Genomic DNA, 21,197 nt, shown 5'->3' on the forward strand with positions numbered 1-21,197 from the left:
AATCATTATGCATATTCCAACTATTATTTTCTGGACTTATTTTGAATAAAATCAGTGGGAGAAGGGCAGTAGTGCAAATATCTATTTCTTACAGATAAGAAAACTGAGGCAGTAGAGGCAGTGTGACTGGCCTAAGGTCACATATCAATTAAGTATTGTAGCTGGGAGTACATGGAAGGTCTTCTTCCTCTAATGCTCTCACCTCTCTACTTTCCTACCCATTTCAAGTCCAGTCCTGAATAATAGTGGTCAAATCTGGGATACTCTCATCATTAAGTAATCACCAGTGACCTTGGAGTAAGAAACTTCTTCCCATGTCTTCTCTTCTTCAGGCTAAAGATTCATTTCCAACACTCAGGCTAACAATTTCCCTTTAGAGGAAGTCTAAACTTTTGCTTTTGCAGACCCACCATGTCTCCATGGTGTTTCAGCCTTGCTCTAACATAGGGGATTATCCAAGAGGTAAAAACAGCCTTAGTGCAGCCTAATTAAACTGATAAGGCAGGGAAAGCTGAGGTGGTGGCTAAGAAATTGCTTTCCACAATCCAGATAACCCTGATTTTGATGCTTACTATGATGTTCTGTTGAAAAATTAATATATTTTAGTAGGCTTCTGGGGGAGAAAACTCCATGTTCATGAGAGTGGGATGAAGTTCCCCATGGGTGTGACCCTGGTTTTGCTCAAGGGAGCTTTGCTATGTCATAACATCATAGGCTAGGAAGGACCCTATTTCAACCCTCTCCTTTAACAGAACAAGAAATTGAAGCCTAAAGAGTGCTTTATTTTATTTATTTGCTTGTTTGTTTGTTTGTTTTTTTGCCTAAGGTCACACAAAGGAGTTAAGTGGCCAAGGAGATTTTTAACTCAGGGCTTCTCACCCCACATCTATCAATCAATAACCAAAAAACATTTCTCAAGGTCTTACTATGTGCCTTGCGCTGGGATAAACAGAGAACAGCCAATCAGTGCCTGCCCTCAAGGAGCTTATCTTCCAGTGGGGGACACAACATGACCATGTGGCCTATTTGCAAAGTTCATACAAAAACAAATAGCAGGATGACCTTGGCAGGGAGGTAGGCAGCCACTGGGGGTGGAGGATGGTGCATGTGCTGAAGATGGAATCTGAACTGAAGAAGGAAAGATTAGGATTCCAAGATGTGGAAATTAGGAGAGAGCATGGCAGGTGTGGGAGACAGCCAGGACAAAGGTCCAGAGATGGGAGGTGGAATGTTATGTGTGAGGAACGAGAAGGTCACTTTGTCTGGACCATAGAGCGTATGAGGGGAATGAACTAGAAGAAAGCTGGAAAGTGGGAAAGGACTAGGTTGTGATCAGTTTTAATTTCCAGAGAGGAGCTTAAATTTGCTTGTAAGGGTAATAGGAAGCAACTGCAGGGCAGAGGAATTCATGGTTATATTTGAGCTTTAGGACAGTCTCTGTGACAGGATTAGTGTGGGAAGGGACTTGAGGCAGGGAAACCATTGCCATCTCCTGAATCACAGTTGGGGGAGTTGGCCAACTCTTCCCACTCAACCCATAGATGATGGTGTCGCAGTCAGCATCCACATAAAGGCTACTGCTGTCCTTTGTGGAAGTAAGCAGTGTGCTACTCCAGCTTCTGTAAGTCTTCATTGCTTATAAGGTAAAAACTTCAGCACTTAAAGCTAATCATGTAAGGCCATCATTCGCCACGTCCTGTTGCTTCTGCCTCTACGAATTCAGTGATGTATTGCCTCCTCTCTACTCACAGGGCTTAGCAGAGTACCTGGCACATATTCAGCTGTCCAGTTGTTTTTCAGTAGTGTCTGATTCTTTGTAACCCTATTTGGGGTTTTCTTGGCAAAGATACTGAAGGAGTTTGCCATTTCCTTCTCCAGCTCACTTTACAGATGAGGAAACTGAGGCAAAATGTGTTAAGTGACTTGGCCAGGATCACACAGCTAGTAACTGTCTGAGGCTGGATTTGAACTCAGGAATATGAGTCTTCCTGCCCCCAGGCTTGGTGTCCTATCTACTGAGATACCTAGCTGCCCTTGGCACATATGAGGTGCTTAATAAATGCTAATTGACTGACTGAAAGGGTCATCATCCTAGTTCAAGGCCCTTATAACTTCCAGCCTGGACTGCCTAACTAGCTCTCTAGTTGTCAGCGTCTTCCCTCATTTTTATGATAAGAAAATGGAAGTCTGTGGAAATTAATTGGCTTGCTGAAGGTCACTTAAGAATCAGAAGTAAGATTTGAACCCCGTCTATCTGACTGCACACTCAGGGCTCTTTCTGCTGTATGATGCTTCTGTCCTTAACACATAGAATTTTAGGGCTGGAAGGAGCCTTAGCAATCCTCTAGTATAATATTCTTATTTTATGTAACCAGGCTTTCCCCCAAAATTTGCATTGTTGCTGCAAGTGCAGATGGAGACTTCACTCCACACTGATGCAGAGAATGCTGAGTGTGATGTGATGCACTTGGGTACCTGTGTAAGGGGCAGAATTAAGGTGAGAACTTCTTGGGAGGGGGGAAAGTGGGAAGACTTTGGAAGCTGCAAACACCACGGGAAACTGACTGCTCAGCATAGCCCTGATTTCTGACGTGCTTCCCCCGTAGACTCTGGAGAGGCAGCTTCTCGTTGGGTGAGCTCAGATCTTCTCTCTTGATGGAGTCAAGATCTTGTCTCACTCCTGTCTAAAGAGCTTATTTACTCTTGTTCATTTTCTGGCATATTCTAATCTGTATAACTGCTCTGATTCTTGTTTGCCCTTTGCTTGAATAAATGTGTTAATTGATCGTTTGTGATAACCAGCATTTGGTGGGAAGGGGCTAAGCTGGTGATTTATAAGCTAAGGGCTATCTGTTTCTCCCCTTTCACAGTGACTGGGAAATGGCATTTGTCTTGAACTAAGCTTGTACCCCTAGACCAGCGTGGAAAGACAGCTGTAATTCTAGTTCAATATGGTTTTTGGAGATAAGTGAGGTGGGGAGGCAGCACCCAGCTACAGTTCTTCTCCTGTCCCCCTAAAGGCAGAAATCTGTCTCCTTTGGAGAGTAGTGGGCCAGATCTTAGACCTACCTGTAAGCTGCATAGAAAACCCGTGTGGGCTTATTTATCTTAGGTAAACTTGTGTGCGTGCACACACATGCACGCACACACCCCCCCCCCTTACATTTACAAATGAGGAAAGTGGGGCACAATGAAGGTAAGTGACATACAACCAGTTAGTGATGGAGTCAGGCCTAGAACTGTGGTCTCCTGGGGAAGGCAGCTGAGGAAGCTGCCTTCAGAGATAGTTTCAGAGATAACACAGTGGATAGAATGCTGGGCTAGGAGTCAAGAACTACAAGTCACTTAACTTCTGTTTGCCTCGGTTTCCTCAACTGTAAAATGGGAATCATAATAATAATAATACCTAGCTGTAAGGGTTGGGGCAGCTAGGTGAGACAGTGGATAGAGTGATGGCCCTAGAGTCAGGAAGACTCCTCTTCCTGAGTTCAAATCCAGCTTCAGACACTTACTAGCTGTGTGACCCTGAGCAAGTCACTTAACTGTTTGCCTCAGTTTCCTTATCTGTAAAATAAGGCAGAGAAGGAAATGGCAAACCACTCCAGTGTCTTTGCCAAGAAAACCTCAAATAGGGTCATGAAGAGTTGGACATGGCTGAAAAATGGCTGAACAATATCACAACAAGCAAGGATCAAATGAGATAATAATTGTGGAGTGCTCAGTGCAGGGCCCGGCACATGGTAAGCTATATAAATGCTTATTACCTTCCCTTCCGCATCTTCCTCTTAAGCCAATTGCTTGTTCCGCCTTGCCTCTTGTGAAAGGCTCCATTAGTGGGCAAACCAGCTCAGTAAAAGTGGGGAGAGAGTTCTCTTTTGTACAGTAGAAAGGGAAAACATTAAACCTTTCAGAAGAAGATGAAAAAGAAAGATAATAAAAATGGCTCATTTGAGAAAAAAGGCCAAAGAGAAAATATTACAGCAGGGGTCTGCTATGAGGGAATGACTCACTGGCAAGGAGGAGGTACATTTATCCTGCTCCTGCAGAAAGATGCTCTCCCTTCTCCCTCTCTCCAAGATCATATTGGAAGTAGCAAATGGAAAATTAAAAGTAGTGCTGGGTTACATTAATCCATAGGCTTGGCATAAGGCGAGAGAGGGCTGTCAGTGACTGAGGCTCTTGCCCAGTGCCTTCTCTGCTGCTGCTACATCCTGACAGTTGGTTCACAGGCTTCATTTAGGATTTATGAGCCGGGAGCCTCCAGACAGCTTCCTTCTCGGTTATCAAATAAGTAACAACTACAGTACTATTTCTGGGATCCCACTGGGGTACAGTGACACACCCCTGAACTGGAGAACATGGCTCTGACCCCATAGGAACTAAGTTAGGCAGCTGAAAAAAGAAGGCCTCTCATGGTTTGCCCTGTGCCTTGTTTGACCCCACTTATCTTTCCCTCAGTCATTGTCTGGTTTTCTTCCCCTCCCTCCTTCCTCCCTCCCTTCTTCCCTTTTCCCTTCTCTTTTGTCCCACTGTTTTTTCCTTCCTTCCTTCCTTCCTTCCTTCCTTCCTTCCTTCCTTCCTTCCTTCCTTCCTTCCTTCTTCTTCTTCTTCTTTCCCTCCCTCTTTTCTTCCTTACTTGTTTCCTCTCCCCTTCCTTCTCCTTCCTTCCTTCTTTCCTTCCTTCCTTCCTTACTCTTCCTTCCTTCCTTACTCTTCCTTCCTTCCTTCCTTCCTTCCTTCCTTCCTTCCTTCCTTCCTTCCTTCCTTCCTTCCCTCCTTCCTTCTTTCTTTCCCTCCTCCCCTCTCTCTGTCTCTGCCTCTTTTCCTTTTTTGTCACCGTGTAGCTAATGATATGGATTCTGAGTTGTAAAGACCTTTGAGATTATTTCATTTTGGAGAGGCACCTAGGTGGCACAGTGGCTAGATTGCTGGGTCATTCAGGAAGACTTACTAGCTGTGTGACCCTGGGCAAGTCATTTCACCCTGTTTGCCTCAATTTCCTCATCTGTAAAATGAGCTGGAAAAGGAAATGACAAACCGCTCCAGTGTCTTTGCCAAGAAAACCCCGAATGGGTCACGCAGGAGTCAGGCGCGACTGAACAATGGCAACATTTTAGAGGTCATGGAATCCAAGTTTCCCAGAGCGAGATCTGGAAGGGACCTCAAAGACCATCTAGGCTAAGCCTCTCATTTTCTAGATGGGGAAACTAAGGCCCAGTGAGACTAAATGGCTTGTGCAAATTCTTACAGATAATAAGCAAGCATGAGAAGCAGGATTTGAAGCAAGGTTCTCTGGCTCTAGAGACAGTGTTCTTTCCATTGTACCATTTTTCCTTCTCAAACTTAAGTTACTTACCCATAGTTTACATGGACAGCAGGGGGGCGGGGTTCACACCCAGATCCTCCATTGCTTTTATAGTGGGGAGATGGGCACCAGGCATGGGCTCAGAAGATCTGGATAGAGGCTGCAGATTTGCTCAGGTGACTAATTTCCTACCTTCTTTAGAAGACTGCCATAAGGGTGAAGTAATGAATGTAAAGCAATTTGTAAACGTTAATGCATATGCAAAATGCCACTTATTATTATTATTATTACAAACTGCTTCATCTATGTGAGATATGTAAGCATCTCCAAGTCCTTGGGCCAGTCCTGCAAAAATAATCTTCTAGGATCTAATGGTTGGAGGTGTGATGTCACACCTTTTTTTACAATAACAACTTCAGCTGCTGAGTTCCTGGAATGACTTTCCCCAAAATACCTCCCAGGCTTATTATCTGTCCCATTGATTGCTGATCTTCTTACCTCTTTAACTTTCACTTTTCTGGAGCTGATGAGAACTCCAAGTGGCTCTTTGCCCAGAAAGTCAGATTTCTGAGGGAAAAAAAAAAGTAACTTCATACCTTCTGTTGAAACTTTTTTTTTCTTCCGCCTTGGAGCCCCTAAGTAGATTAGGCTGTATCTTTAAATCATCACTGAGTGTAGCTTTCTCAAGTGGATGGACTCTAAATGATATAATTACCGTCATCAAATTGAACCACACCAGAACTGAGAGGGATCTCAGATACCATCACAATCAATACCCTCCTCCTCCTCCCCCACTTTGAAACCTAGAGAGGTGGAGCCTGTCCAAAGTCACACAGGTGATAGAGGATACAGCAAGGACTTGAACCTTGGTCTTGGGGTTCCCAGGGCATCCACGTTTCCACCATGCTGCCTCTTACCATAGTGATAAATCCTTCCACTTAGGTAACACTCCAATTTTCAGGGTCCTTTTTATTGTTATGTTGTCTGATCCTCACAAGAGTCCTCAGATGAAGGTAGGCCAACGGGATGCTATTTCTATTTTACATCTAGGGATGCTGAATCTTCAAAAGGCTGAGCCACTCGTCCGTGTCCAGGTATGGAGGAGGCACTGTAGTAGCAAAGGATTTGAAGGTAGAATCACACTGAAATGGGGTTCTGTCGCTGATTAGCTGTGTGACTGCACACACACACACACACACACACACACACACACACACACACACAAACTCTTGTAGCCTCAATGTCCTTCCCTGATAAAATGGAGATAATAATATTGCACTCTGTATCTCACTGGATGATTGTGAGTGTAAGGGGACAGAAACTTGGCTATAGTACTAGGCATGCTGAGCAAAGGTTACCAGCAATATCTCATCCCCTTCAGTTTTTCTAAGTGCCTCTTTGACGCATATTGAATATTCAGGGCAATTTGCAAGGTCCCGGTTCTTCAGAGTAATTTGCATCTTCCTGGTTCTAGTTGCCAAAGACTTGAGAGCATTTGAAAGGAACTCTGGTGCCCCTGTCTATTAGGGGAGTCTGAAATTTTTTCTCATTCCTATATGTGTTGGGGAAAAAAAAAGGTCTTAGCTATTTGAGGGATCCTTTTGGATGCTAGCAAGGCAGGGATGAGGGCTTGACTCATAAAAAGAGTTGAATTGGTTGGAAAGTTTCAGAAGAGCCTTGTCTTATCTAAACTATACACTTCCCCTAATGACAACCATTCTGTTTGAGGATAGCTAGCTCAAATAAGGCATTTATTAAGCATTTACCATGTGCCAGGCACTGTTCAGTACAAGTAATTAACACAGTACCTGCCCTTGAGAATCTTACATTCTCATAAAGGAAGATAACATAAAGAGGAAGCAAGAAAGGGGAGGATAGGAGATGCCAGTGACAAGGCATGGATGGTATAGCCTGGGAAGATGGAAAAATAAGGCAATAGCTGAGCTACTAGGGATGAAGGACCCAGAGGTGGAGTCCAAGTAACCAGTGAGGAGGAGGAGGTGGTGTTGATGGCCAGAGTAGAGGCAACAGGTCCTGGTGTGTTGGGGAAAGTGGTGTGGAATCCTGGGCCCTGCCAAGGTGGTAAGGCAAAACAGTAGTGGTCCTGAGAAAAGTTTTTATGGAAGCAGGAAGGAGGGAATGGTCTGGAGCTTATAGTACTACCAGGGAAGGTCATCTTGGCAAAGATTCCACAGTTAAAAAAGACCAGTTAGAGGTATTGAAGTGAGTAGAATTCTGGAAGTCCTGAGTTCAAATCTGGCCTCAGACACTAGCTCTATGACCCTGGGCAAGTCACTTAACCTCAGTTTCCCCAACTATAAAATGAGAATTATAATAGCACCTAGCTCCTAGTATCAAACGAGATAATACTTGTAAAGTGCTTAGCACAGTGCCTGGCATATAGTTGGCATTTAATAAATGCTTGTTTTTTTCATCCTTCCTACCAGGAATAATTTGCTTTGGAGAAATGGCCTAAAAGATTCTATCAAGTACATTATGACCAGAGGAGGAGGTGGGCTGCTACCCCTAAGAGAATAAAAGATACAACTTTTCAAGTTGGCCGGATCTTTGGCAGATTTTTTAACAGGAAAACAAGACAAAAATTTTACCAGATGAAAAGTTGTGATATATACCCACACTAATTAGATCACAGAGCCATGAAAGTACCCATGTGGATACTCTGAGACATTTAACATATTAAGCAAGTATTAGTTTAACATGAATTTATTTATCAAAAGTAAGGAATATAGGTATACACAAAGAGCTAAAGAAATTACCCGCCAGAGAAGTTTTCACAGTAGGCAGATAATATTGCCTGGGAAGACAGATTGAAAGGTGAGGTAGCAGGGCAAGGATGCCACAATGGGGAGCCTAGGACCACCAGGGGGCAGCATGAGGGCATTGAAATGGGCACCAGCGGGAATGAAGGAGTGTATGGCTCCAAAGACAAATGCATACATCATGGTCATGTCAAAGACCCACATATATATCCTGCCTATATGTGTGTGTGTGTGTGTGTGTGTGTGTGTGTGTGTGTGTGTGTGTGTGTGTGTATGTGTGTATATGTCTAGATCCTCTACCTAAATCATACTGGTGCCTCAAACTCCGTATGTCCCAAACTGAACTCATCATCTCCTCTACCCCCACTATTCTTCATGTCCCTGAAGGACAGGAGCCATATCTTATCTAAACTTTATATGGCCCCTAAGGGCAACCACAGAGCTCTAAACACACTGTGGGTACTTAATCTGTTTGTTGTTAATGTCTCTCTTAAAACCTGCTGATCCTCCCAGCTTCCCTCTATCTGTTGAGGGAAGCAACATCCTCCCAAGTCATCCTGGCTCAAAACCTCAGAGTCGCCTTTGATTCCTACCCCCCTGTTCCCTCATATCTAATCGGTAGCCAAGTCCTACTAAGTCTTCCTGAAGAATCTCTCCCTTGCCATTTCCTTCTCTGTACTTACCAAACCCCCAGCCTAGTTCAGGGTCTCACCACCTCTTGCCTGGATTCTCATAATGTCTTCCTCATTGGTCTACCTTCTCTAATGCATTCTTTCTACACTTGCCAAAATAATCTTTCTTGGACAAAGGTCTGACCATATTCCTTCCCTGTCTTTAGCATGAAGTACACACTCATTTGCCTGGCATTCAACTTCCTCTATGATTTGGCTGTACCCTACCTTTCTAACCTTATTTCATGCCTCTTGTCTTCACCCACTCTAGTTTTAATTAGTTCTACAAATAAATGGTGTAAATTGAATAAAAATAATATAATCCCTGGTGCTTTAGGCTATGCCAAGTACCTTACATGGGACCTGGAAAAACTTCATTAACTATTATTTTCATCATTGATCTCATTTGGTCCTCACAACAGCCCTATAAGGCAGGTACTACTGGGATGGTAATCCAGGGGAAGCTATTCTCCACATTCCTGTGCCCTCCTTGATACTGGATGGCTGCACACATTCCTGGAATGCCCTCCCTCCCAGCTCTGCTGGCTAGAATCCTCCTTCAGTGCCCAGGTTAGAGCTTCACCTCTTCCATGAAGCTTTTTTCAACTTTTGACTCAATTTAGGCTGAAAGTTCTTTCTCCCTTTTTAAAGTGAACAAGAATCTCTTCATATTCTACCTTGTATCATATTTATTTGGGCGCCTATATTCTTCCTCTATCCCCAATTAGATATTAAGCTCCTTGAGGGTAGAGACTGTATCCTTTTTCATCTATGCATACTCACAGTGGATGGCATAATGCTTTGCTGGTAGATAGGCAGTTAGGTGGTACAGTGGATAGAGCACCAGGCCTAGAGTCAGGAAGACTCACCTTCCTGAGTTCAAATCTGCTCTCAGACACCTACTAGCTATGTGACCCTGGACAAGTCACTTAACCCTGTTTGCCTTAGTTTCTTCACCTGTTAGGTGAGCTGGAGAAGGAAATGGCAAACCACTCCAGTATCTTTGCCAAGAAAACTCCAAATGGGGTCATGAAGAGTCAGACATGACTGAAATGATTCAACAACAAGCCCTTAAATGGAATCCCTTATGTTCACGTAATGTTTTAGAATATGCAAAATACTTTCCATACATCATTTCATTTAGACTTCCCAGCAACTCTGTAAGTTAGGTAGATAGTGTAGCCGTGATTATCCTAGGGAGACAGTGGAAAGTTTGTGGGCTCTAGAGTCAGAGAAACAGGTTTAAAACCTTTCTCTCTCCCCTATTACCTGTGTGACCCTTAACATCCCCCTAAGCTTCTGTTTCCTGATCTGTAAAATCAGGGGCTTGGATGGTTGCTGAGCTCTGCTCTAGCTCTCTGAATTTTCTTTTACAGGGAAAGAAATTAAGGCAAAGCAACCTTACAGAATTATATGAGATCATTTAGTGTACTGCCTTCCCCTGGAGAAAATGAGGCTAGAGAAAGAAAATGACTTGCTGAAGGTCACACAGCCAAGATGTGGTACAGCTGGGGTTAGAACCCAGGTCTCCTGACTCCTAGGCCCTCACTCTGCCTTTTCATCAGTCAAGAGATGCTGTATTATTCTGAGCACACCAATCCAAGCTCATCATTTCCTGATGATGTCTACATTTAGCCTCAGGTTTAAGAATTTCTGTAACACTGAGAGCAGTCTGATTGGTTTCCAGATCACTACATAGCCTACCCTGATTCCAAATCAGCTCTGTCGACTCTCAAGGTACTTCCTGCAGACTATTCCATTTGCCGTGTGACCTTTAACAAGTCTCTTAATCTCTTTGAGTTTAACTGAATGATCCCTAAAGTCCCTCAGGGCTCTAACGTGCTATGTTTCATGTTCCAGTGTCCCTTCTGGCTCTGACAACCCATGTGCAAAGGGCCCTTTTGACTCTAAAAGTATGATTCCCCAGCCCCGAGATTTGTTCATGTCATCTGTCACCTCACCAGGCAGAACACTTGGGACTTGGGAAAGGGAGATGGAGAGAACTGGTGCATGGACCCAGCCAGTGGGCGGTGGGGAGCTGCATTCGGCAAATGGGCAATGAATCTTGGGAGAGTGAGAGGAAGTAAAGGCAATAAAAGGAGGATGTAGGACAAGCAATTAAAGAAAAAGCTTTCCAGGCTTTACTGTTTTGCCAAGGTCATGTCTGTGGGACGTAGTTGGCCCTGAATAAGAGTTTGTTAGACACTGATTGAATGACCGACTCTAAATCTACCCATTGCAAATGGATTCTTATAGGAACCTGACATTTAGAAAATAGAACTCATTGTCATTCACAATGACATACATACTTTCACATCTTTTATCTCGTTAGGTCCTCACATCTGCACTAACCTAATCTGCCCTGGAGGCAAAGATAAAAAAATGACACAGTTCCTGCTCTCCAGGAGCGTCTAGCATAATAAGGGGAAAGAACATATGTATACAAATGAGGTAGTGTGTGAGGTTGGCAGGTCAGGGTTTATTACATATTTCTTCCATTAGGAAGTAAGCTTCTTGAGGACAGGGGCTGTTTAACTTTTTGTTTTTGTATCCCCTGCCCTTAGCAAAGTCCTTGGCACCTAGAATAGGGATAGAGATTGAACTTGTGATTTCACTGATAGCCAGGAAACAGAATCACTTCTGTTTGACTTATCTTAGGAAGATTCTGTAGATCACCTGGCGGGATAAGGTTATCAGACACTGAGGTCCTTTCTTGAACTAAACTGTTAACCATTCAAACTCTATTACAAAGAACACAACTCCAATGGACTGGCCACATTGTTGGAATGTTAAATGTATGCTTGCCTAAAAGACTATTTTATGGAGAACTCACACAAGGCAAGTGCTCACATGGAGGTCAGAAGGAGTGATAGAAGGACACTCTCGAGGTCTCTCTTAAGAATTTTGGAATTGATTGTGTGACATGGGAGACACTGGCACAGGACTGCCCAGCATCAGAGAAAGTGCTATGCTGTATGAGCAAAGCAGAATTGAAGTAGTTCAAAAGAAATTTGATATGTCAAATATAGAGAATCCACCCCAAATATTCAGATGGACTATTTGTGCGCCTTCTCCCCCTGCCTTGGTAGAGCATTCTGAACCATAGTCAGACACACTGTACTTTGACTCTAACATAGTGATGTCATTTTGGTCTTCTTCACGAATGAAGGACAACCAATCTAGCTCTGATGATTGTGATCAAATCCAGATTGCCACTGGCTAGAAAGAACATGACATTTAACTACCCTGTTGTTCTGCTCCCTATCTTTGTGACTTCCTGGGCTAAAACTCTCTTCCTTGACCACCAGTTTCCTTGGTGTGTTATTTCCACCAATAGAATGTAACCTCCTTGTTTGTGGACACTGTGTGGTTTTGTATTTATGTTCCCAGTGTTTGGCACAGTACTCTGGCACATGTTAATTGCCTAATAAATGCTTTTCTTTGTTTCCTTCCTTCCTTCCTTCCTTCCTTCCTTCCTTCCTTCCTTCCTCCCTCCCTCCTTCCCTTCCTTCCTCCCTCCCTCCCTTCTTCCTTCCTTCCTTCCTTCCTTCCTTCTTCCTTCTTCCTCCTTCCTCCTCTCTCCTCCCTCCTTCTCCTCTCCCTTCTCCTCCTCCTCCTTCTTCCTTCCTTCCTTCCTTCTTCCTTCCTTCCTTCCTTCCTTCCTTCTCCTTCATTTCTTCCTTCCTTCCTTCCTTCCTTCCTTCCTTCCTTCCTTCCTTCTTCCTTCCTCCTTCCTTCCCTCCCTCTTTCTTTCTTCTCCTCTGATTTCAGAGCCAGTGTGCTCTTTCTGTTATACTACATTGCCTTTTACCTAAATTATTGTCATGGCTCTCTAGCCAGCCTCTGTTTCCTCCCGTCCATTTCCTATCCAGACTCATCTTCCTATTGAACAGCTCTGATCATGTCACTCCCCTGTTTGACATCCTTCAGGAGCTCCCTATTGCTTGTTGAATAAAGTACTGACTTCTTAGCTCAGCATTTAAGGCCTGATGCAATGTAGCTCTAATTGATTTTTTTACTACTTCCTTCTGTGTGTTATACACACCCTATGATTTCCCACTTCCATGTTTCTTTTCCCGGAATGCCCCTTCCTGCCATCTCTACCTATTGAAATTCTATCCAACCTTCGAGGTCTAGTTCCAATTCTACCTCCTTCATGACACCTTCACTGATTCTTTCCAGGTGGAAAGTGACCCTTATTTGAACCCCATTCCAAATTTTGTCTTTTTAGGATCGTTACCTCTTTCTACCTCATATTTTAGTTATTTATATCCTTCCCCTATCTCTCAATTAGATTTTGAGCTTCTTGAGGGAAAGTGTTGTATTTTATTCTGTGAATTAATGAATGAATCTGTGAAGTCCTAGGGTAGGAATTTCCATGTAGTGAGGGCTCACTAGTTGTCTGTGAGATGAAATGGAATGATTTATAATAATTTTTAAAAATCTGTTTCATGTGTCATGAAAGAATTAATCACTTGGTGTCCAGCCTGCTGTGGATGAGGTTCTTCTGCTCAATCTTTGATTCATGCACAGCTAGGCCAGGCAGTTTTGATACAGCAGATGCCATTTGTCAACAGGACTGTGCTTGAAGATTTTCCGGTTTGGTAGAAGCTGCCAATCATCATGATGATATGACGACGTTGATGATATTGATGAAGTGGTTCCCCACAATGTACCCTTTCTCAGAACACTCCTATGGGGTAGATAGGACAAGTATTTTTGTGCCTCTTTTACAGATGATGAAACTGAGGCTCCCCCACCCCCAATCAGTGAAGTGACTTGCTTGAGGCCACATGACCAAATAAATACTCAAGGTAGGTTCCCAATTTCCTCTAAATAGAGGATTCCTTCCTGTTGTTCTTAGTACTTGCCTCTACCTTGAGCCATCCATCAAATGTTTAAGGACATAGTCATGGTAGTCTACTCTTATCCCTGACTCAGTCTGGGATAACAAACCACAGAAGCCCCTTCATTGGAGCCTGCGTAAGTATTGTTGGGATGGAATGCAAAGAGGATGGAGGGCAGGTTAGAGTGGATACAACGAGAGTTTGCCTCACTTTCCTCTTCAGTCTAGGACTTTTACTTTTCTTTGTGAGATGATTTTTTCATTGTATGCCATTACAGCGTGTGCCCTCCCTTGTTCCCCCCTCACCTCACTCCAAGGACCACTCCCAGCCCATGACTTTGACTTTTGTCTCATTTCCTCCTCAATAATAACCATGGCTCCCATTTATATAGAACTCTTAAGGTATGTAAAGTGTTTTCCTAGCAGTACCTCTGTAAGAGGTAGGGGCTGCAAATATTATTATCCTCATTTTACAGATGAGGATACTGAGGTCTAGGGAGATTTGCTAGTGACACAATTTATAAATGTAATAGCTGAGTTACAAACCCAGGTCTTCTTAGGATAGTAGAGCTCCTTCCACTACACAATTTGCTTTGTTGTAGACCTGGAAGGGACCTTCCTTCCATCCTTCCTCACCTCCATTGTTGTCGTTATGGGGCACTGGGGCTCAGAAGAGTTGAATTAACTTGTCACAAAGCAAGTCAGTGGAAGACCTGGAATTCAAATCCAGTTATCCTTTCTAATACACTCCAACTGAGGCTTTGTTCCTAGCATTTCTTTTCTACCTCTAAACAGCTTATCCCTAATTATCTTTAAGTGTAGTCTGTTGGTGAGTTTTAAATGTGTTTTGCTTTGTTGCAGACTCTTTGCACTAATGAGAAAGAAGGTATTTATGGTTCTTCTGCTTGGCCCCAGAGGGTAGAATGAGGAGACTGGGAGAGGGAGAGGAAGTTGCAGGAAGGCAGATTGCTGTTCCATTTAAGAAAGAACGTCCTAACAATCAGAGCCTTTCCTGAGCCCCTGTCCTTCAGTCCTCCTATTCCCTTGCTGAAAGTGAGCTCTTCCCTTTCCATGTTATTTAGAGCACTTTGTCCTAACCTGTAATTGTCAGGGCAAAGTACTCTGGATTGAGGAATGGACCTCCGGCTGCTACTCCAAACAGAAGAGATATCCCCTCTATGCTATACCTGCAGGCCTTTGCTAGGTCACCTCTCATATCTGGGACCTGAGGCTGACTAATACAGTAATTCATTAATCATTGGTATTCAATAGAATGTCAACTCTTGGAGTAGCGATTATTTCATTCTAAGATAGCGCTTAGCACATACTAGGTGTTTAATAAATGTCTGTTATTAATCAGTGGGGGAGAGGGCTAAAACCGGTATTTAGACCTCAACTAGGGAAAGCAATTACTCCTTACCAGATTAAGTTATTTAATAAGCAAGCATTTATTACTTGTCTACCATATGTTAGACCCTATGCTAAGCACTGGGGAAAAACAGATAAAAGACAAATAGTCCCTGCCTTTGAGGAGCTTACAATCTAGCCAGGGAGACAGTGGGTACATATTTCTATCCCTAATGCCTAGGACAGTGCCTAGCACATAGTAGGTGGTTTAATTAATGCCTGTTGATTAATTGATGGGGGAGAGGGCTAAAGCTGCCTTACTGGTTAGGAATTTAGACCTCAACTAGGGAGAGCAATTATTTCTTACCAGATTAAATCAATCAATAAACAAGCATTTATTAAGCACCTACTATATGTTAGACCCAATGCTAGGCACCAGGAATAAACAGAGGAGCTTACAATCTAGCTCAGGAGACAATGGGTACATTAGAGATATATAAAAAAATGCAAAATAGATAAAAACAATTTCTTTTTTTCAGGGGAAGCACTAGTCTGGGAGTAGGATAAGAAAAGGCTTAATGCCTTCAAGATAGTGCTGAAGCTGAGCCTTGAAGCAATCTAGGGATTCTGTGAGGCTTGGATGAAGAGGGAGTATATTATAGGTATGAGTGAGTTTCAGGGTAAACATACAGAGATGAGAAATAGGAGCAGCAAGAAATCTAGTCTGACTGGACCATAGAATGTACAAAGAGAAATAATGGGTAATAAAATTGGAAAGGTAGGATGGGGACAGGTTAAGAGGAGCTCTCAATGCCAAACATAGGCATTAACACTTGATTCTAGAAGAAAGAGTGAGCTGCTGGAGTTTATTGAGTAGGGGAGTTTTATAGGGGAGACCTGACCCAAGCCACCTTGATAGTTCAGCTGTGAGATTGGAATGAAATGAGACAATTGTCAACCATCTAACAAATAACAAAAGGAAACTTCTTGGCAAAAGTATGGAAAAGATATCCATCAAGAATACAGCACTGATTTGGTGGGGCATGTCTTCTCTGTCTCCACATCGGTGCTGACTTTTGATCTTAGGCCACCAGGAAGTCAGTGGTTCAAGCCTTAGTCCCCTGGTTCAATGAAGTATCAAAGAAGGCCTAAACGACTTTTGAGGAAAAACTAGCATAGCTTCCATTGGGACCTGGACTTGGGAAAATATAGGCCAACAAGCTAGCCCACTCTATTTGATTGGACTCTCTGTCATTTTGCTCCTATCACAGAGTAACTTGGGAAAGAAAAGGAATGTTGAGAATGATTTAATTAAGAATATCTTAAATGGTGGTTAACTTCCCATTCTTTTCTTGAATGGGGAGAAAGCCTCCAGGCTCATGACTTGGAAGACAGAACTGAGACTTTAGCTTTCCATCCTCTCTAGAGAAGGCAAGAAGCCCTCTATAGGGCTTATCAGCGTAGGTTCTACCTTTGAAGTGTCTTGGAGGAATGTGTCCTTGAGTTTCTAGGGTTTTTCTGTTGGCAGAGCCTGGGATCTTTGGACCTGGAATATAGACAGGTGGGAGCATGGGTCCTTCAGTTTGTCCTCCAGTTCCCCAGTCTTTTTCTGCTTCTTCTGTAGAGGAGGAGTCTAAACCCAATTCCCTTGGATTCCCCTTCGAGGTTGCTATGTTAAGCCTTCTCTAGCTAGGGTACGGGGAGTTTACTGGAGTGGAGGGGGTGTAGATTGTTGACATTACCCGTTAAGTCTTTCCAAACCAGTGGCCCAGGCTAGAGGGAGCCACAGTATACTGGATGACCTTTTCTGAAGAGGAGGCAGTGTCTATTGACCTAAGTCCGGACTCTAACTCTTCATCACAGAGAACAAAAGGAGCCAGTGGGAGAACGGTGGCAGTCAAGAGAAGATGAAGAGAATCACCTGGGACTCATTCTTGATGTGCCTGAGCAAATGGAGTGGTTGCCTAGGCTTTGGGGCTGGGAACACCACGAGGAACGTGGAGAAGTTAGAGAGAGGGCAGCAGGGGAGAGAAGCACCATCACAACCCAACTTGTGTGGAAGATTTGTGTCTAAAGGGAGAAGTACTTAGCTGTAATATTTATCCTGTCAGAGACTGTAGGTGACTCTCAGCGTTCGCATAATGTAAGAGCACTGGGTCTGCACTCAGAATATCTGGGTTCAAATCCCACTTGCTACACAAGTCACTGGGCCTCAGTTTACTCATTTGTAAGACAAGATTGCACCAATTGACTTTTATGGTCCTTTCTGGCTCTACATCTCTGATACTGATACATATCTGAGTGGTTGCCCATTCAAGGGTCTCTTTCATTTTCCTCTTTCTTTTAATGAAAATTCCTTCGGTCATATTATGGCTCACAGTGCCAGCAAGTCAGCCTCAGTATTCTGATGCAGAGAAGAGAAAATGGCAAAGTATGTGTTGTGAGACAATGAGTAATTCAGGATCGTAGGTCACAAAATACCAGAACTGGGGATGCTTTGTCTAGAGAAAAAAAATATTTAAAGGAATATGATACTTGTCTTCAAGGATTAGATGTGATAAAAGTTATAAAAAGGCAGATTTTACTGAGAGCTCCTGGAGGGCAGGGATAATTTCATTTTTATCTTTGTTATCCCCAATGCCAAGCACAATGCCCAACACAATAAATGTTTGTTGATTGAATATAAATGAGAGCTTTTTCAGCAAAGGAATGGGCTGCCTTGGCAGGCAGGGAATTCGTGAAGTCAGTGGTGGTCTTCAAGAAGAGAATGGATGGCCCTGGATGGCTCTTCAATAGGGATGTCATAGAGGGGATTCCTGTGTGCTTTATGAAGTTAAGATCTTTTACAATTCTAATGTTTTGTGCTTCTAGGTTAAATCACATAATTTTACCAGTGTTGAAACCAAGAGGGGGGAAAGTGACTTGGTCAGGAGAGATTAAGCTGGACAGGCAGGTCTCATGTATCCTGTTGCCGGGACAGCTCATGTAACTCCTTGTTGAGTTGTGTTTCAGTGACCCCTCACGCAGTGACCAGCGCTGTTTCCTGATTCTGTGAAAACCAGTGCCACAGGGAGAGAGGCCAGCACACTCATCAAATGACTGCAGGCAGGGGATAGAAGCAAACCCCAAATTAACATCCCCACATCCCCAGACACCCTGCAGGAAACAGCAACCAATAGATTGGATCTGTGGATTCAGAGGAATTTCTGCACTCAGCGGTTGTCCCTGGCAACAGGGCTAAGTGACCTCTGAGGTCCCTTTCGGCTCTAAAATTCTCTGGGCTGGCAAAGATTGGGATGTTTGGGCTGCTGGGTAGGGATTAAGGGGAATGGGGTCAGGTAGGGCAAGAACACACCTTAGTGAGTAGAATAGACTGCAGCATGTTCACAGTGTCTTTCTGAAGGGGACCTTAGGTTCATCAGGAAATGGGTTTCTTTCCTTTTTTTCTCTTTTCTTCTTTTTTATTTTATTTTATTTTTTGCCTGACTCAGTCCAGATCTGTTGAATATGAAGCAAATGAAGGAGCAAGGAAGGAATGGTATCAGCAGGAGATTATGTCAGAGAGCTTGACAGGTAATCCAAAGATGAGGGCTTAGCTGGCGGCTTTTTGATTTTTTTAAAAGTTTCATCGTGCCCATGATTTTTTAGATATGAGCATTTTGTATCTTTCCCTAAAATCTCAAATCTATATGTTATCTGCTGGAAAAAATGAGAGAAAAAATTTTGGATTTGATTTTATTAAATTCTTATAAAAATGAGGGAGGGAGGAGGTTTGCGGGTGAGGAGCTGACATGGTTACATCACTGTTGCTAGGAAGGGGATCTGAACAATGTACTTCATTGGAAAGGGAAAATTCCTTCCTCAGTGCTAGTTTGTCCTTAGCAAAGCTAAGTCAGATGGGTGGTGCCCCCCCCACCCCCACCCAAATTGACTGATAATGTAATTTAGGCTTTATAATGACAGCCAGATGATAAGTCCAGTTTTCCCTACTGTACAATACCCAAATCTTACCTGGAAGAAACATAAGTACCTAGAATAATCTAGGCATTTTTTTTCTATCCTAAGTGCCATAGTTACCTAGAACATAGAATGTAACAGATATGAGAGACCTTAGAACATACAACAGATAGAAACCTTTGGAGGTGAAAAGTGTTCTGGAGAGATAAATGTCATTCAAAACTCTCATTTTACAAACAAAGAAACAGCCAACAGTTAGATGAAAGTCACTGGCAGGTGATGGACAGAGTGTTGGTCACTGGATACGGGGAAGGAAAGGATTGGAATTGGAAGGAAGCCTTTGCCAATTTCCTCTGCTGTAGGTCATTTGCTCACCTGTTTGGAGGTAAGGACGTGAGCAACGGAGCAGGAGAGAAGGTGATTAGATTGAAAGCTGCTTGGCTACAGAGACGCTGTCTTTTTCATGTTTGGATGCCTGTTCCAACCACTCAGCCTAGTGCCTCCTTACACATAGGAGGGTCTTGCTCATACACCTGTGAGTTTTGCTAGTCCCTTTTCTTACAGCATCCCCATAGGAGTAGGGAGTACAAGCATTTTTATGTCGTTGCTATCCTCACTAAGGTCTAGGATGCTAATTCCAGATAATGAAGCCAAAGCTCATTTGCCCATGGTCTCATACTTAGGACTATAGCCTAGGTCCTTTAGATCAAGCATTCTTTCCATATACTTTCCATTAATTTTTTTAAATAAGACCTGTGATTTAGTTGGTATAGAAAACACCTGGAGACCAGGGAAGCCACCGTCTACCAGTGCAGATCTGTACCAAATCTGCACCTAATCTTAGAGAGTTGCCAGTGGGCTCTGAGAGCCTACATGCCTTGCCCAGTCAAACAGTATGTCTCAAAGGTGGGACTTGGATCCAGGTCTTTCTGACTTCTAGGCCGCTCTCTACTATGCAATACAGCCCTCCTCAATCTTAATAACATCTGGCCTTAATAAATATTTATTGAGTTACTTGCCCCTGACTCATCCCTACCCACTTGGTACTTCTCAGTTCTCATGTCTCCTCGTATGCTTTGAATTCATTGTCCCTTTTCCATCGCAGTTTCCCTGCTCTATACACTCCTTCTTAAACAGGGATGCCCAGAATAGAATAAAATATTCTATCTGTGCTCTAAGTTGGGCAGAAGACTGGAGGCAGCTGTATGGTTCATTAGTTTTAGTTATGTCTGATTCTTTGTGACCCTATTTGGGGCTTTCTTGGCAAAAATACTGGAGGGGCTTTGCCCTTTCCTTCTCCAGCTCATTTTAGAGATAAGGGAAACAGGGTTAAGTGACTTGCCCAGGGTCACAAGGCTCATAAGTGTCTAAGGTCACATTTGAACTCAGGTCTTCCTGACTCCAGGCCAGGCACTCTATCTACTGTGTCATCTGGCTGCCTTAAAGGGCAGCTACCACCTGTATATGTCTAGAACCTATGCCTCTCTTAATGCAGCACAAGATCACATTACTGTTATATTGATGATCACAGGGCTGTAGACTAATATTGAACTTGTGATCTACTAAAACCCTCAGATTTCTTTCAGATGAACTGCCATTTAACTGTATTGTACTTGTGAAGTTGATTTTTTTTTGTGCCCAAATGTAAGACTTTGCATTGATTCCTATTGAATTTCATCTTATTGGATTCAACCCAGTTGGAGCTGTTGGAGGCTGTTAAGATTTTTTAAATGAGTCCTGACTGCTTTTCATATGTTATGTATCCTCATCAGCTTTGGGTCATATGAAAATTTGATAAGCTCATTTAGCCCAACTCTAAAAATTTGCCCTTAAGGAACCTGACATCCAGAGTCATTAGATAACATATTCAAAATCAAACAAGTAGTAGGGCTGGAATTTGAGCCCAGATCCACTGAACCTGTCAGAGCCCAGGATGTAGGTCCATATCATACCAGTAAAATTCTTTAGTTATATAATGTTGTCCAAGTTACTTTGTCATTCTGGTCCTCAGATTCCTTACTTAGCATGAGGAGGCTCACACTTGCCCTGTCTTCCCCCTGGGCCTATTGTAAAGCAAACGTTCTGTAATCCTTAAAGGACTATAAAATAGGAGGGGATTATTAATATTTCCAATTCAGGATGGCAAAGCCCTGTAGAAAGAGAGGTGTGCACTGGGAAGGATACTGTTCTAACTGATAAGTATTTCTTGTGTATCCTTGGGTAGCGTCTCTTCCCCCTGAGGCTCAATTTCCTCATCTTTAAAATGGATTTGCTAATACCCATGCCACCAA

The sequence above is a fragment of the Phascolarctos cinereus genome, unplaced genomic scaffold (genome assembly GCF_003287225.1).
Source record: "Phascolarctos cinereus isolate Bilbo 61053 unplaced genomic scaffold, phaCin_HiC Scaffold_9;HRSCAF=440, whole genome shotgun sequence".
In the NCBI taxonomy this organism is placed as follows: Eukaryota; Metazoa; Chordata; class Mammalia; order Diprotodontia; family Phascolarctidae; genus Phascolarctos; species Phascolarctos cinereus.